This window comes from Schistocerca serialis, chromosome 2 (assembly GCF_023864345.2).
Source record: "Schistocerca serialis cubense isolate TAMUIC-IGC-003099 chromosome 2, iqSchSeri2.2, whole genome shotgun sequence".
NCBI classification, from domain to species: domain Eukaryota; kingdom Metazoa; phylum Arthropoda; class Insecta; order Orthoptera; family Acrididae; genus Schistocerca; species Schistocerca serialis.
In genome coordinates, this window is record NC_064639.1 from 936304774 (window position 1) to 936319695 (window position 14922).

A 14922-nucleotide genomic window follows, 5' to 3' on the forward strand; every position below is an offset into this window, starting at 1 on the left:
CACGTTAGACTTTCATTCGTTATTCAATCTTTTTCTCATGATCACCTCCCCCTGGGCAGTCCCCGCCAGGAGATCCGAATGGGGAACTATTTCGGAATCTTTTGCCAGCAGAGAGATCATCATGATACTTTTCAATTACAGGCCACCTGTCCTGTGGATACCCATTATGTATCTTTAATGAAGTGGTTTCCATTGCCCTCTGCATCATCACCTTTTATCATTGGTGATGATTTCGCCTCTGGGGCCGGTTTCGCCGGCCGATGTGGCCGAGCGGTTCTAGGCGCTTCAGTCCGGAACCACGCGACCGCTACTGTCGCAGGTTCGAAACCTGCCTCGGGCATGGGTGTGTGTAGCGTCCTTAGGTTAGTTACGTTCAAATAGTTCTAAGTTCTAGGAGACTGATGACCTCAGATGTTAAGTCTCATAGTGCTCAGAGCCATTTGAACCATTTTTTGTGGCGGTTTCCCTCCCCAAGGACAAGAGAGTACCCTGAACCTTTCTCCGTTCCTCTGCCTTCTTTGACAAGGTCTTTGGCTGAATGAGGGTGACCTATTATGGCAGAAGTCTTTGGCAGCCACCGCTGATGATTTTCATTCAAAATTTAAACTGCGGCGGGGTTGGAACCGGGGACCGAGAACGTTTTGATTACCAAGCAAAGTTGCTACCATGTTTTATTTATTTATTTTTGGAACATTAGAATGTAATGTAAACTTTATTTACAACAAACAATATTAATTTTTATTTTAATAATCAACAGCCTCAGTTGCACCGTTTACCTAGAATTTACCTAGGTTTCAGTCGGGATAACCCAACCTTCTTCAGAATAGCAGTAACTACCGTTTGTCCTTAGTGGACATTGTCAAGCTAAAACTACAAATCCATAAATTATAGTCAGACTACAAAACTTATCTGGAACTGCCTCGGCCCCACTTCGCTTCCGCGATGCGGCAGCCACGAGTGCTGTACTGGAACTCATTCACGTAAACCTACCTTTCTTTACTTTTTGTGTATGCAGTATATAGGCTGATATTTCCCCCGTGTACAAACTCTAGGGATTGATCGATGAGGATCGAAGACGGCCATGATTGTAAAAGCTAGCGAATTGGAATACAGGGCAACTGATGAAGAGTGGAAAAGCTCTTAAAGCTAAGTATGATAGGGGTTCCAAACTGATGGTAAGTACTCAAGAGTCAATCGAACACTTATTTCAAGTGTGTATTAAATTTCCTTAAAATTCTGCTAATGACTCTCAACCTCTCACCAGTTTTCCCAATCGTTTGCTTAATGTGGGCACACCAGTTTAGATCACCCCGGTTTGGTATTCCTAAGTATTTTCCAGTTTCTATTGTTTTCAGTGACTTGTGTGTAACAGTGTAATTTAGCAGCAGTGGATTACTTCAATTATTTACATGCAATACGTAACAGGTCCGATAGTCATGCTTCGCAAGGAAACAGTTCCGATATATAACGAAATCAAAGACCGGCTCAAATAAATCATAAAATAGATGTTACCTCGCGCTAAAATATCAGCAATTGTAGTCCCCTTTATGCAGCTATATTTTTATCTATGGCAGCTACAACACGGAATCATTTACTGTGTCCGTCAATTACACAACTTTGAATTCATGAAATCATAATAAATTAATACGGGCGAGCGTATTTGAAAAGTAATATTTGTGTATTTTCTATCTATTTTAAGAAATAACGTGCGTAGACAATGCGGATAATTACTATAAACGGAACAGAACGAAATGGTTTTCAAAAACGATAAAAAACGACAGAAACAGCAATAACTACGTAAAATATGCATGAATTGGCAAAAAAGCTGACAATGGAACGTCCGTAGCGGTAGTATACAAAACTGAAGACCACCGTCGCATTACACGTTCACACTTGTGCAACGGACAGCACTCCGTGCGTAAATTTTCCTTCTTATTTCTTAGTCTCACGAACAAAATATCAGTCACGCCCTTAAAAGAGCAGACTGTTCTCTTTGGAACACTATAGAGGTTGCATAGTTGTTACATATATCATGATCGTTAAGTTATATCTGTATGCCAGTCGGTTGTACGGAATCGACGTAATAAGGTGTCGTTGGAGATATCGCCTTTGAACGTACTCGTAAGCAAACAGTGATTGGAGTTAGCAGATTTGTTATTGTTTGAATGCAGAGTGTCGAACTTGTTTTCAAGAAGTGGTGCATACCCGCAGGCTTCTAACGCGATGTAAGGTGGTCAGAAAAATATTGTAAGCGGTAGGAGCCGCAGACGAGCCAGTCACACATTTTTAACGGCAGTCTGTCATGAAACGCTACTATCAGTGAACCCAGCTTCACATCCACCAGTTTCCGAGAGAACAATTCGAAAACTGCATGCAGTGAACATTTGGAATCGGGAACACACCTCGCAAACGACCATTGCTGAAGTAAAGTAAATAAAGCGGTATGGCACGAATGACCGGGAAATCCCGAAAGGCAGGTTCAGCTGCCTAATTGGAAAGATTTTTCCTATCCTACGCGAATGTAGGTACCTTCCTCTCGCGAAGTGTGAGCGTAGTGTGGGTAAATGTATCTGTTAATTACAGATTACTGTAATGTGTGTGTGTGTTTGAGAGAGAGAGAGAGAGAGAGAGAGAGGAGTGTAGTGTCATGCTCTTGTTGAAGAATGACGATAGAAAGGAGAGAGTTAAAATCTGGTGCCGGCACATAGCCTACTCGTCTCCGAGAGCACCGCCGAGCTAAACTTACCCATCCGACGGACGTACAGGTATCAACGCGTAGCATGCCCTCACTTCATCAAACACTGCGGAGAGGCTTGGAATGTACTCCATGATATTGGCTCAAAGACTGATGATCAGGGATTTCACAGTACAACACCGACTGTCCCCTCTGCTGTAAAGGCAAACGGAATAATGAAGGGAAAGGAGACGGAATTGTCCACCATCATTGTTGTTGTTGTGGTCTTCAGTCCTGAGACTGGTTTGATGCAGCTCTCCATGCTACTCTATCCTGTGCAAGCTTCTTCACCTCCCAGTACCTACTGCAACCTACATCCTTCTGAATCTGTTTAGTGTATTCATCTCTTGGTCTCCCTTACCCTCCACTCTGCCCTCCAATACTAAACTGGTGATCCCGTAATGGCTCAGAACATCTCCTACCAAACGATCCCTTCTTCTAGTCAAGTTGTGCTCCAAACTCCTCTTCTCCCCAATTCTATTCAATACCTCCTCATTAGTTATGTGACCTATCCATCTAATCTTCAGCATTCTTCTGTAGCACCACATTTCGAAAGCTTCTATTCTCTTCTTGTCCAAACTAATTATCGTCCGTGTTTCACTTCCATACATGGCTACACTCCATACAAATACTTTCAGAAACGACTTCCTGACACTTAAATCTATACTCGATATTAACAGATTTCTCTTCTTCAGAAACGCTTTCCTTGCCATTGCCAGTCCACATTTTATATCCTCTCTACTTCGACCATCATCAGTTATTTTGCTCCCCAAATAGCAAAATTCCTTTACTACTCTAAGTGTCTCGTTTCCTAATCTAATTCCCTCAGCATCACCAGACTTAGTTCGACTACATTCCATTATCCTCGTTTTGCTTTTGTTGATGTTCATCTTATATCCTCCTTTCAAGACACTGTCCATTCCGTTCAATTGCTCTTCCAAGTCCTTTGCTGTCTCTGACAGAAGTACAATGTCATCGGTGAACCTCAAAGTTTTTATTTCTTCTCCATGGATTTTAATACCTACTCCGAATTTTTCTTTTGTTTCCTTTACTGCTTGCTCAATATACAGATTGAATAACATCGGGGATAGGCTACAACCCTGTCTCACCCCTTTCCCAACCACTGCTTCCCTTTCATGACCCTCGACTCTTATAACTGCCATCCGGTTCCTGTACAAGTTGTAAACAGCCTTTCGCTCCCTGTATTTTACCCCTGCCACCTTCAGAATTTGAAAAAGAGTATTCCAGTCAACATTGTCAAAAGCTTTCTCTAAGTCTACAACTGCTAGGAACGTAGGTTTGCCTTTCCTTAATTTATCTTCTAAGATAAGTCGTAGGGTCAGTATTGCCTCACGTGTACTAATATTTCTACGGAATCCAAACTGATCTTCCCCGAGGTCGGCTTCTACCAGTATTTCCATTCGTGTGTAAAGAATTAGTGTTAGTATTTTGCAGCCATGACTTATTAAACTGATAGTTCGGTAATTTTCACATCTGTCAACACCGGCTTTCTTTGGGATTCGAATTATTATATTCTTCTTGAAGTCTGAGGGTATTTCGCCTGTCTCATACATCTTGCTCACCAGATGGTAGAGTTTTCTCAGGACTGACTCTCCCGAGGCTGTCAGTAGTTCTAATGGAATGTTGTCTACTCCCGGGGCCACCATTATAATGCAGCGATATATATATATGGAATTTGGTATTCCGTTGGGATACATTTACACAGTAAGAAACATAATATACATAAGCCAGTTATATGTCACACATGAAAAACAGAAACTACAGTGGACATATGGGTTTACGCTTCAAAAATACAGATATCATAAACAATTTTTTTTTTTTACCGAGATGCATTCATATGTATAAAAATGTACCAGAAACACAAAAATGATGTGACATTCAGATTGATTACTACATGTAACCATCTGTGACACAATTAGACCGCACATTCTTAATCAAGAAGTCTTTAATACCATTTCGGTGAACTGAAGCTGCAGTACACACAGTTTCCATTCGTAGAACAGCTGCTGCCAGCCGCTCGTTCATCACACTCATTGCTATTGCCACCACAGTCAGTGTCAGCTTCGGCACTGTTGCCTTCAGGTGCCAGGAAGACTTTGTTATAAAATACTATGTTGTCGTGTTTGCTCAAATATTGCATCAAGTTCTGCAGGTCCGCAATCTTGGCTGGTGGCAGTGGTAACCTTACGCTGTATGCTAGTTGAATTTTCTGTGAAAATTGAACGCTATTGCGGCTGATGCTAGTCCTCCATGGACATGAATATGTATCCCTGAGTTTTACAGTTGGTCGTATCTGCTCTAACTTGATCATTGTCACTGTTGTCATTTGCACTGGAGGTCTATCACGATTCGGAAACTATAGGGCCAAATTTGCTCCGAAAACAATGAAATCGGTGTATTGCATTTCTTGTAGAGTGAATGATGGTGGATTTTGTTGTGATCTTGATATTACTTCCATCCACCCATTAGAAGTTTTTGCTGCATTCGGTTTTCTTTTCTTTTTATCTATGAGGGCGAAGTCTTGATCATTTGGGAGGTAGCTGTGTCCCCGCATTGGAGATAAGTACGTTATGCTACGAAATATTTTCAAGGCATGCAGCAGGAAATACAAGTAGTACACCAGTAAATGGTTTTTGTTCTGTCCAGAGGCACTATCACTTAATAGAACTGGATGTTCAGAATCGTATTTCAAATGATTAAACACTTTCTCACAATTAATGTAACCTCGAAGGGCAGCACGTCTTTACGGAAAACACGACGTCTCTGTTGACAAGAATAGTTTCAGGGCCTTCCACTGTACTGCAGCACCATGCGCCGCTTTTACATACAAAAGCAGCAGTTATCGGTGACTAGTGTTGTTTTTCCTGGAATCACGTTCCACATACGCTGTTTTTCCGGAACCGCCTATTATTATAACCATCGTTTTCCGCGGGACTAATGCTCTTTTAGCCGACACAATATTATCATCAGATGCATCCATATACACACTATTTGGGACAAATTACGTTTTTCTGAGAAGCCCTACAATTGTTAATACCACGCGGTGTACTCGGAGGGTCACCCGTCTTCGTAACGGCCACGCGCAACTGTGTTTTAACTTCGGTGTTCTGACGGGAACCGGTGCATTCATTTCGGCACGACCGTTGACAAGAAAGCTGCTCATAGTGACATGTAAGACTACTCGTCTTCGATGGGCGAAACAAGGCAGATACTGGCCAGCAGCTGTCTAGAGCCGTGTGATGCTGTCCGACGGGCCGCAGATTTACCTCAGTTCAAATGATGTAAAGTGTCGCAAGCATCGACGATTAACCCGCAGTGAGAGGAGGGTACAGTTCAACAAATGGTAGTTTTGTGATTTCTTTTGATGACTTGATCATTACCATTCAGTTTACCGTGAACATTAACTAGCACGTTTTTCAAAGTTATCGAGGCCAGGTGTTTCCCTTTATTCTACTCTTGACGGCGAGCGTGCTGTGGACATTCCCGTCTTCTAAGATGATAGCAGCTATATTCACATGGCTGCACGTAAACATAACTGGTTTGACGATCACGAAGACACCACTTCGCACCCCGAATGGTACTTCTAATCACACAAAAGATGTATGGGAGTATTTGGACCAGCGGGTGAAACGTAGCAGTCAACATCCAGAAAATGTGACAGCTCTACGGCGTGTAATTAGCATGTCGTACCTGAAGAAACCTGTGGATCCGTTTGAGACTGTGGAAATCTTCAATTTCCTCACAGCCTATTCCTGATGCTCCATTCCAATCACAGGATTTTATGCTGTGTCGTCCGAACAAAACACAGGTAGGGAAAACGCACCACAGGCGCAAAGATGCCTACTGGCGCCAGTGCCCCAGAGACTCGCCACTTGCGCAAGTTCCACGAGCGTCATGAGTGAATGCTCCTTCTAATTACACAAAAGATGTATGGGAGTATTTGGACCAGCGGGTGAAACGTAGCAGTCAACATCCCGAAAATGTGACAGCTCTACGGCGTGTAATTAGCATGTCGTACCTGAAGAAACCTGTGGATCCGTTTGAGAGTGTGGAAATCTTCAATTTCCTCACAGCCTATTCCTGATGCTCCATTCCAATCACAGGATTTTATGCTGTGTCGTCCGAACAGAACACAGGTAGGGAAAACGCACCACAGGCGCAAAGATGCCTACTGGCGCCAGTGCCCCAGAGACTCGCCACTTGCGCAAGTTCCACGAGCGTCATGAGTGGCGCTGAGGATGACGATATTGACTTCGTTTTGGCCAATTACCGCCCCAGTACAATCCGCCAACCACTTGACGGCAACGGACAGAAGACTACTCGGAAGACAGAAAAGCAGCTCTCGCCCATCTGGTTATAGATCACCGTCCAGGGCTGACTCAGGCGGAGAACGTCGTATAATTGTAAGTAGGCTGTTTATGTTTTCTTACTGGCAACGTTACGTAGCGCTCTGTATGAAAATCACTGGCTGTGCTGTGTGCAGTCTGTGGCTAGCTTGCATTGTTGTCTGCCATTGTAGTGTTGGGCAGCGGCAGCTGGATGTGAACAGCGCGTAGCGTTGCGCTGTTGGAGGTGAGCCGCCAACAGTGGTGGATGTGGGGAGAGAGATGGCGGAGTTTTGAAATTTGTCATGAACTGCTATATATATATATATGATGATATTAAGGTAAATACATTGTTTGTTCTCTATTAATATCTTTCATTTGCTAACTATCCCTATCAGTAGTTAGTGCCTTCCATAGTTTGAATCTTTTATTTAGCTGGCAGTAGTGGCGCTCACTGTATTGCAGTAGTGGGAGTAACCAAGATTTTTGTGAGGTAAGCGATTTGTGACACGCATAGGTTAATGTTAGTCAGGGCCATTTTTTTGTAGGGATTTTTGAAAGTCAGATTGCGTTGCGCTAAAAAAATATTGTGTATCAGTTTAAGCACAGTCTTATATAAATTCTTCAAAGGGGACGTTTCATATAATGAACTCTTAGAAGTGGAGAGGCAGTTGCTGTAAATTGCATCTGCTATGACTGTGAAGTTTACTTACGATTATTTGCATTTAGTCAATGAGGGCCTTTTTCGTGTTGTATTACAAGCAGTGTTGCAGAAAAGTCACAAGGATAAGTAAGCCTTTTTAGCTGATTTGTGTGATTTTATCACTAATTTGTTGGAGTGTTGCAGAACCTTCGTTCTCCTATTTTGTTACCTGACTCCGGGACATAGCTGTGTCATAGTGGTAGGAAGAAATTGTCTTAGCTGTGTACTGCACCAGAAGCTCTTTCTCGAACTCAAAAACTGGGCCTACTGTAGCAACAGTGGCTAGTCGGCCTCCTCGTAAGTAGCGACGAGGCCTTTATAAAAACTAGCGACGAGTGTTTACAAAACTTTACACCACCGACAAAGTACATTTTGCTGTCGGGGTATAAATACTTCCAGACCGAAACAGCGCAGCTATAGTTTCCTCCTACACCAGGTGACGCTAGGGTATCTGACAGATCAGAGGCGTTAGTGTCATTTTAAGAACTAAGATATGTAACCACCCCCATGAATCATGAACCTTGCTGTTGGTGGGGAGGCTTGCGTGCCACAACGATACAGATGGACGTACCGTAGGTGCAACCACAACGGAGGGGTATCTGTTGAGAGGCCAGACAAGCGTGTGGTTCCTGAAGAGGGGCAGCAGCCTTTTCAGTAGTTGCAGGGGCAACAGTCTGGACGATTGACTGATCTGGCCTTGCAACACTAACCAAAACCGTCTTGCTATGCTGGTAGTGCGAACGGCTGAAAGCAAGGGGAAACTGCAGCAGTAATTTTTCCCGAGGGCATGCAGCTTTACTGTATGGTTAAATGATGATGGCGTCCTCTTGGGTAAAATATTCCGGAGGTAAAATAGTCCCCCATTCGGAACTCCGGGCGGGGACTACTCAAGAGGACGTCGTTATCAGGAGAAAGAAAACTGGCGTTCTACGGATCGGAGTGTGGAATGTCAGATCCCTTAAGCAGGCAGGAAGGTTAGAAAATTTAAAAAGGGAAATGGATTGGTTGAAGCAAGATATAGTGGGAATTAGTGAAGTTGGCTGGCAGTAAGAACAAGACTACTGGTCAGGTGAATACAGGCTTATAAATACAAAATCAAATAGGGGTAATGGACGAGTAGGTTTAATAATGAATAAAAAAATAGGGGTGTGGGTAAGCTACTACCAACAGCATAGTGAACGCATTATTGTGGCCACGATAGACACGAAGCCCATGCCTACTACGGTAGTACAAGTTTATATGCCAACTAGCTCTGCAGATGATGAAGAAATTGATGAAATGTATTATGAGATGAAAGAAATTATTCAGGTAGTGAAGGGAGGAGAAAATTTAATAGTCATGGGTGACTGGAATTCGACAATAAGAAAATGGAGAGAAGGAAACATAGTAGCTAAATATGGATTGGGGGTAAGAAATGAAAGAGGAAGCCGTCTGGTAGAATTTTGCACAGAGCATAACTTAATGATAGCTAACACTTGTTTCAAGAATCATAAAAGAAGGTTGTATGCATGGAAGAACCCTGGAGGTACTAAAAGGTGTCAGATTGATTATAATGGTAAGACAGAGATTTAGGAACCAGGTTTTAAATTGTAGGACATTTCCAGGGGCAGATGTAACTCTGACCACAATCTATAGGTTACGAACTGTAGATTAAAACTGCAGAAATTGCAGAAAGGTGGGAATTTAAGGAGATGGGACCTGGATAAACTGACTAAACCAGAGGTTGTACAGAGTTTCAGGGACAACATAAGGGAACAATTGACAGGAATGGGGGAAAGAAATACAGTAGAAGACGAATGGGTAGCTCTGAGGGATGGAGTAGTGAAGGCAGCAGAGGATCAGGTAGGTAAAAAGACGAGGGCTAGTAGAAATCCTTGGGTAACAGAAGAAATATTGAATTTAATTGATAAAAGGAGAAAATATAAAAACGCAGTAAATGAAGCAAGCAAAAGGGAATACAAACGTCTCAAAAATGAGATCGTCAGGAAGTGCAAAATGGCTAAGCAGGCATGGCTAGAGGACAAGTGTAAGGATGTAGAGGCTTATCTCACTAGGGGTAAGATAGATACTGCCTAAAGGAAAATTAAAGAGACCTTTGGAGAAAAGAGAGCCACTTGTATGAATATCAAGAGCTCAGATGGAAACCCAGTTCTAAGCAAAGAAGCGAAAGCAGAAAGGTGGAAGGAGTATATAGAGGGTCTATACAAGGGCGATGTATTTGAGGACAATACTATGGAAATGAAGAGGATATAGATGAAGATGAAATGGGAGATACGATACTGCGTGAAGAGTTTGACAGACCTGAGTCGAAACAAAGCCCTGGGAGTAGACAACATTCCATTGGAACTACTGACGGCCTTGGGAGAGCCATTCCTGACAAAACTCTACCATCTGGTGAGCAAGATGTACGAGACAGGCGAAATATCCTCAGACTTCAAGAAGAATATAATAATTCCAATCGCAAAGAAAGCAGGTGTTGACAGATGTGAAAATTACCGAACTATCAGTTTAATAATTCAGAGCTGCAAAATACTAACGCGAATTCTTTACAGACGAATGGTAAAACTGGTAGAAGCCGACCTCGGCGAAGAGCAGTTTGGATTCCGCAGAAATGTTGGAACACGTGAGGCAATACTGACCCTACGACTTGTCTTTGAAGAAAGAGTAAGGAATGGCAAACCTACATTTCTAGCATTTGTAGACTTAGAGAAAGCTTTTGACAATGTTGACTGGAATACTCTTTTCAAATTCTAAAGGTGGCAGGGGTAAAATACACGGAGCGAAAGGCTATTTACAATTTGTACAGAAACCAGATGGCAGTTATAAGAGTCGAGGTGCATGAAATGGAAGCAGTGGTTGGGAAGGGAGAGACAGGGTTGTAGCCTCTCCCCGATGTTATTCAATCTGTATATTGAGCAAGCAGTAAAGGAAACAAAAGAAAAATTTGGAGTAGGTATTAAAGTCCATGGAGAAGAAATAAAAACGTTAAGGTTTGCCGATGACATTGTAATTCTGTCAGAGACAGCAAAAGACTTGGAAGGGCAGTTGAACGGAATGGACAGTGTTAGGAAAGAAGGATGTAAGATGAACATCAACAAAAGCAAAACGAGGATAATGGAATGTAGTCGAATTAAGTCGGGTGATGCTGAGGGAATTAGATTAGGAAGTGAGACTCTTAAAGGAGTAAAGGAGTTTTGCTATTTGGGGAGCAAAATAACTGATGATGGTCGAAATAGAGAGGATATAAAATGTAGACTGGCAATGGCAAGGAAAGCGTTTCTGAAGAAGAGAAATTTGTTAATATCGAGTATAGATTTAAGTGTCAGGAAGTCGTTTCTGAAAGTATTTGTGTGGAGTGTAGCCATGTATGGAAGTGAAACATGGATGATAAGTAGTTTGGACAAGAAGAGAATAGAAGCTTTCGAAATGTGGTGCTACAGAAGAATGCTGAAGATTAGTTGGGTAGATCACATAACTAACGAGGAGGTATTGAATAGAATTGGGGAGAAGAGGAGTTTGTGGCAGAACTTGACTATAAGAAGGGACAGGTTGGTAGGACATGTTCTGAGGCATCAAGGGATCACAAATTTAGCATTGGAGGGCAGCGTGGAGGGTAAAAATCGTAGAGGGAGACCAAAAGATGAATACACTAAGCAGATTCAGAAGGATGTAGGTTGCAGTAAGTACTGGGAGATGTAGAAGCTTGCACAGGATAGAGTAGCATGGAGAGCTGTATCAAACCAGTCTCAGCACCAAAGACAACACCAACACAAGATATGTAAACAAATGAGGCAGGTTTCCTACTTTGTATCTTAAACAGTAGTAAATTAAATTTCAGTTTATAACAACGCACTTTTCAAATAAAAAACTGCAAGAAATCACTGCCACGTGTACTTTCCACTTACAACTAAACCTGTAAATATCACTTGCAGACAACAAATAATTAGCTTCAAATTAGTTAGGTTACAAAATCCTTTTTTCTGGCGAAATTACTCTCCCTAAAACAGTGCTCTTTTTCGTCAGTTCATCTCGGGAGGTCTCCGCTAATTCGTCAAATGAACGCACCGACATTTTCACGAATCTATAAAAAATTAGCACTGTACCCTTAAATCACTGTACAGCAGGTGAAATAAGACGTTTCTCTTTCTGCATTCTGTTTTTACTTCGAAATTGCACACAAAACTGCTTGCTCTTCTAGTGACCGCAGACCGAAGGCATGCCTTTGGCGTCTCCGCTGGCAAACCAGAGCGCTACCTGCAGAGTTCTCATCACACCTCCCGTGACGTCCGAGTACGGTACGGCCGTACTTGAAGCTCTACTTCTCGCATCGCAACACCTGTCCAAAATAAGTCGATTTCCTACGTTTGGTGGTGGTTGTGGGTTCTACATGCGTACCTGCGTCGGTACTCTTCAAATTACTGTGAATTATATGGCAGATGGTACGTTTCCTAATTATCCCCGTTTCATTTGTGTATGAAGCATGGGAAGAATGATTTCTTAAATGACTCTGCGCACGATGTCATTGGTCTAACTTGCCCTTCGCGGACACTGCGTGTGTGATACATAGGTAGCTGTAGGGTATTCCTATGTTCATCACTTCAAGGAGATTTCAAAATATGCGTCCACGGGATCGTTTATGTCCATCTCCAGCCATCTGCTGGTTAGTGTTTTTCAGCATTTCCGTGGTGCTCTGCCGTGAATCCAACAAATATGTCACCATTCGTGTTCACCTTTCTTGTATACCTCCAGTATCCCCTGTCAGTTGTGTGGTGCTAGCTGTTACCTGCGGCTAATCTCGCAAATCAGTAGTTCTGTTATGATGAGTGATGGTGAGTAAGCTGTTGTATGTACAGTAATGCCAGCTGCCCTCAAGTGTCTGCCTGTTGCAATAAGTTCCCCACCGCTCCACTGCCCCAACGCACGACGCAACGGAATGCGCAGCATCGTTGCCGAGTAGTGTGCAAAGAGGTGCGTGGGTAGGAGTGCGCACACATGCGTCGTGCTACTGAAGTAACTATACGTCACACAAAGTGGACATTACGCAAAAAACTTAATAATCTTTGACATAGTTCATTTTCACTGAGGTAAAAAAAGGTGTTCCATCCCCTGATTCACAGTCTTAGGGGTCGATAGTTTTTTCTGGTTTTTCCCCCTCGTTAAGTTACCTGTTTTCTTCCTCAGCTTCCAAGCTATCTCCAAACTAAATTTCATCGAAATCGGGTCAGCAATTTAGCCGTGAAAATGTAACAGGTAGAAAGTTTGTTACTTTCGCATTTAATACTGTTAGTATGGGAGTATGGATTAAATACATTGACGACTGTATAAACATTCTGTTCATTGCGTTGAATCGTATTACCAAGAACATGTCAATAACGGCATTTTCGCAAATATGATAGAGTTCAAACGCCAAAGAGTAAACAGCAGTTACAAAGAGTAAACATGTTTCCCTGTGTCGTGTTACATTACGATATCTCTTTCTACCATGATACGATTTTGATGAAATGACACGCATATATTGCCCCACGCTATGCTCAAGTCATATGTGAAAATAATACGAAAATTCTTCTCGTAGTTTTGGCGGTTAGCGTGTTAGTTAAAAAAAACGGACAGACGCAAGGATTGATAAAACATTAAATCACGACGTATTCCTTCCTGTGACCTGATTTTGAAGAAATAAAAATGGTTCAAAGGGCTCTGAGCACTATGGGACTTCTGAGGTCATCAGTCCCGTAGTACTTAGAACTACTTAATCCTAACTAACCTAAGGACACCACATACACATCCATGTCCGAGGCAGGATTTGAACCTGCGACCGTAGCAGTCACGCGTTTCCGGACTGAAGCGCCTAGAACCTCTCGGCCACAGCGGCCGGCTTGAAGAAATAAAGCCTACACGTTGCACCTAACTACGCTTAAGTTACCTGCTAAAACCATATGAAAATTCGTTTAGTAGTCTTGGGGATTAGCCTGTTCAAACAGAAACACAGAGAGGCACGTCAGTTTTACAGTTTTATTTTTGGTATAGATTGTTCCCATACACTTAAGTAACGTTCTATGACGCGTCCCGCGACTTGTTTGTAAGCATTCTTGCTAGTAGACTAACTAAACGTTCCCGGTATCTTAACAACCATATGACATCTCTTTTACCTGCGATAAACTTATATCCCATGCAATTATTTCATTTCGTATCTCTACAAATTACACTCTACGATCAAAAAAAAAGTGCACCAACAAGAAATTATCGAAATGGGACGAAATTCGGCGGATGCGATGTTACATTTACTGATAAGGTTATTACAGTTTCAGAAAAAATGAATGCCTGATAAAAGAGAAAGAGTTTCACAAACTCGGCAAGTCAATAACGCATTATTTCTCCTCTGATCCTATTGCAAGAAGTTATTCGGCTTGGCATTGATTGATACAGCTGTTGGATGTACTCCTGAGGGATATCATAACAAACTGTCCAATTCGCATGACAGATCGTCAAAATGGCCCTGCTCATAACGCTTGAGGCGTTCTCAATTGGTGAGTGTTCCGGCGGCTTGCTGGCCAAGGTAGGTTTTGGCAAGCACCAAGATAAGTAGTACAGACCCTCGCAGTGTGCCGGAGGACTTGTCATAAAAGACAAAAAAAAATGGGGCATAAAATATCGTCGACGTACCGCTGTGCTGTAAGGGTGTCGCCGATGACAACCAAAGAGGTACTGATACGAAAAGAAAGAACACCTCAGACTGTCACTGCTGTATGTCTGTCCGTATGGCGGACTACAGTTAGATCGGAATCTCACCGCTGTCTCAGGCGTCTATAGGCATGTCTTCACTGGTCATCGGGGTTCAGCTCGAAGTGGGATTCATTACTCAAGGCAGTTCTACTCCAGTCAGTGAAATTCCGGGCAGAAGACGACGTGTCTCTAGACGCCTCGGACGGCGGTGGGATACCAACCATACTGTCGCCTGCCACACAGACCGACAACCAGGAGTGACGATGTAGGGTGCCACTTCATAGCAGGATCCCTTTGGTGGTCATCCGTGACGGGACCCTTACAGCACAGCGGTACGTCAGCGACATCCTACGCCTCGTTCTATTACCTTTCATGGCAAGCCATCCTGGGCTTACATTAAGATAATGACCGCCCGCACA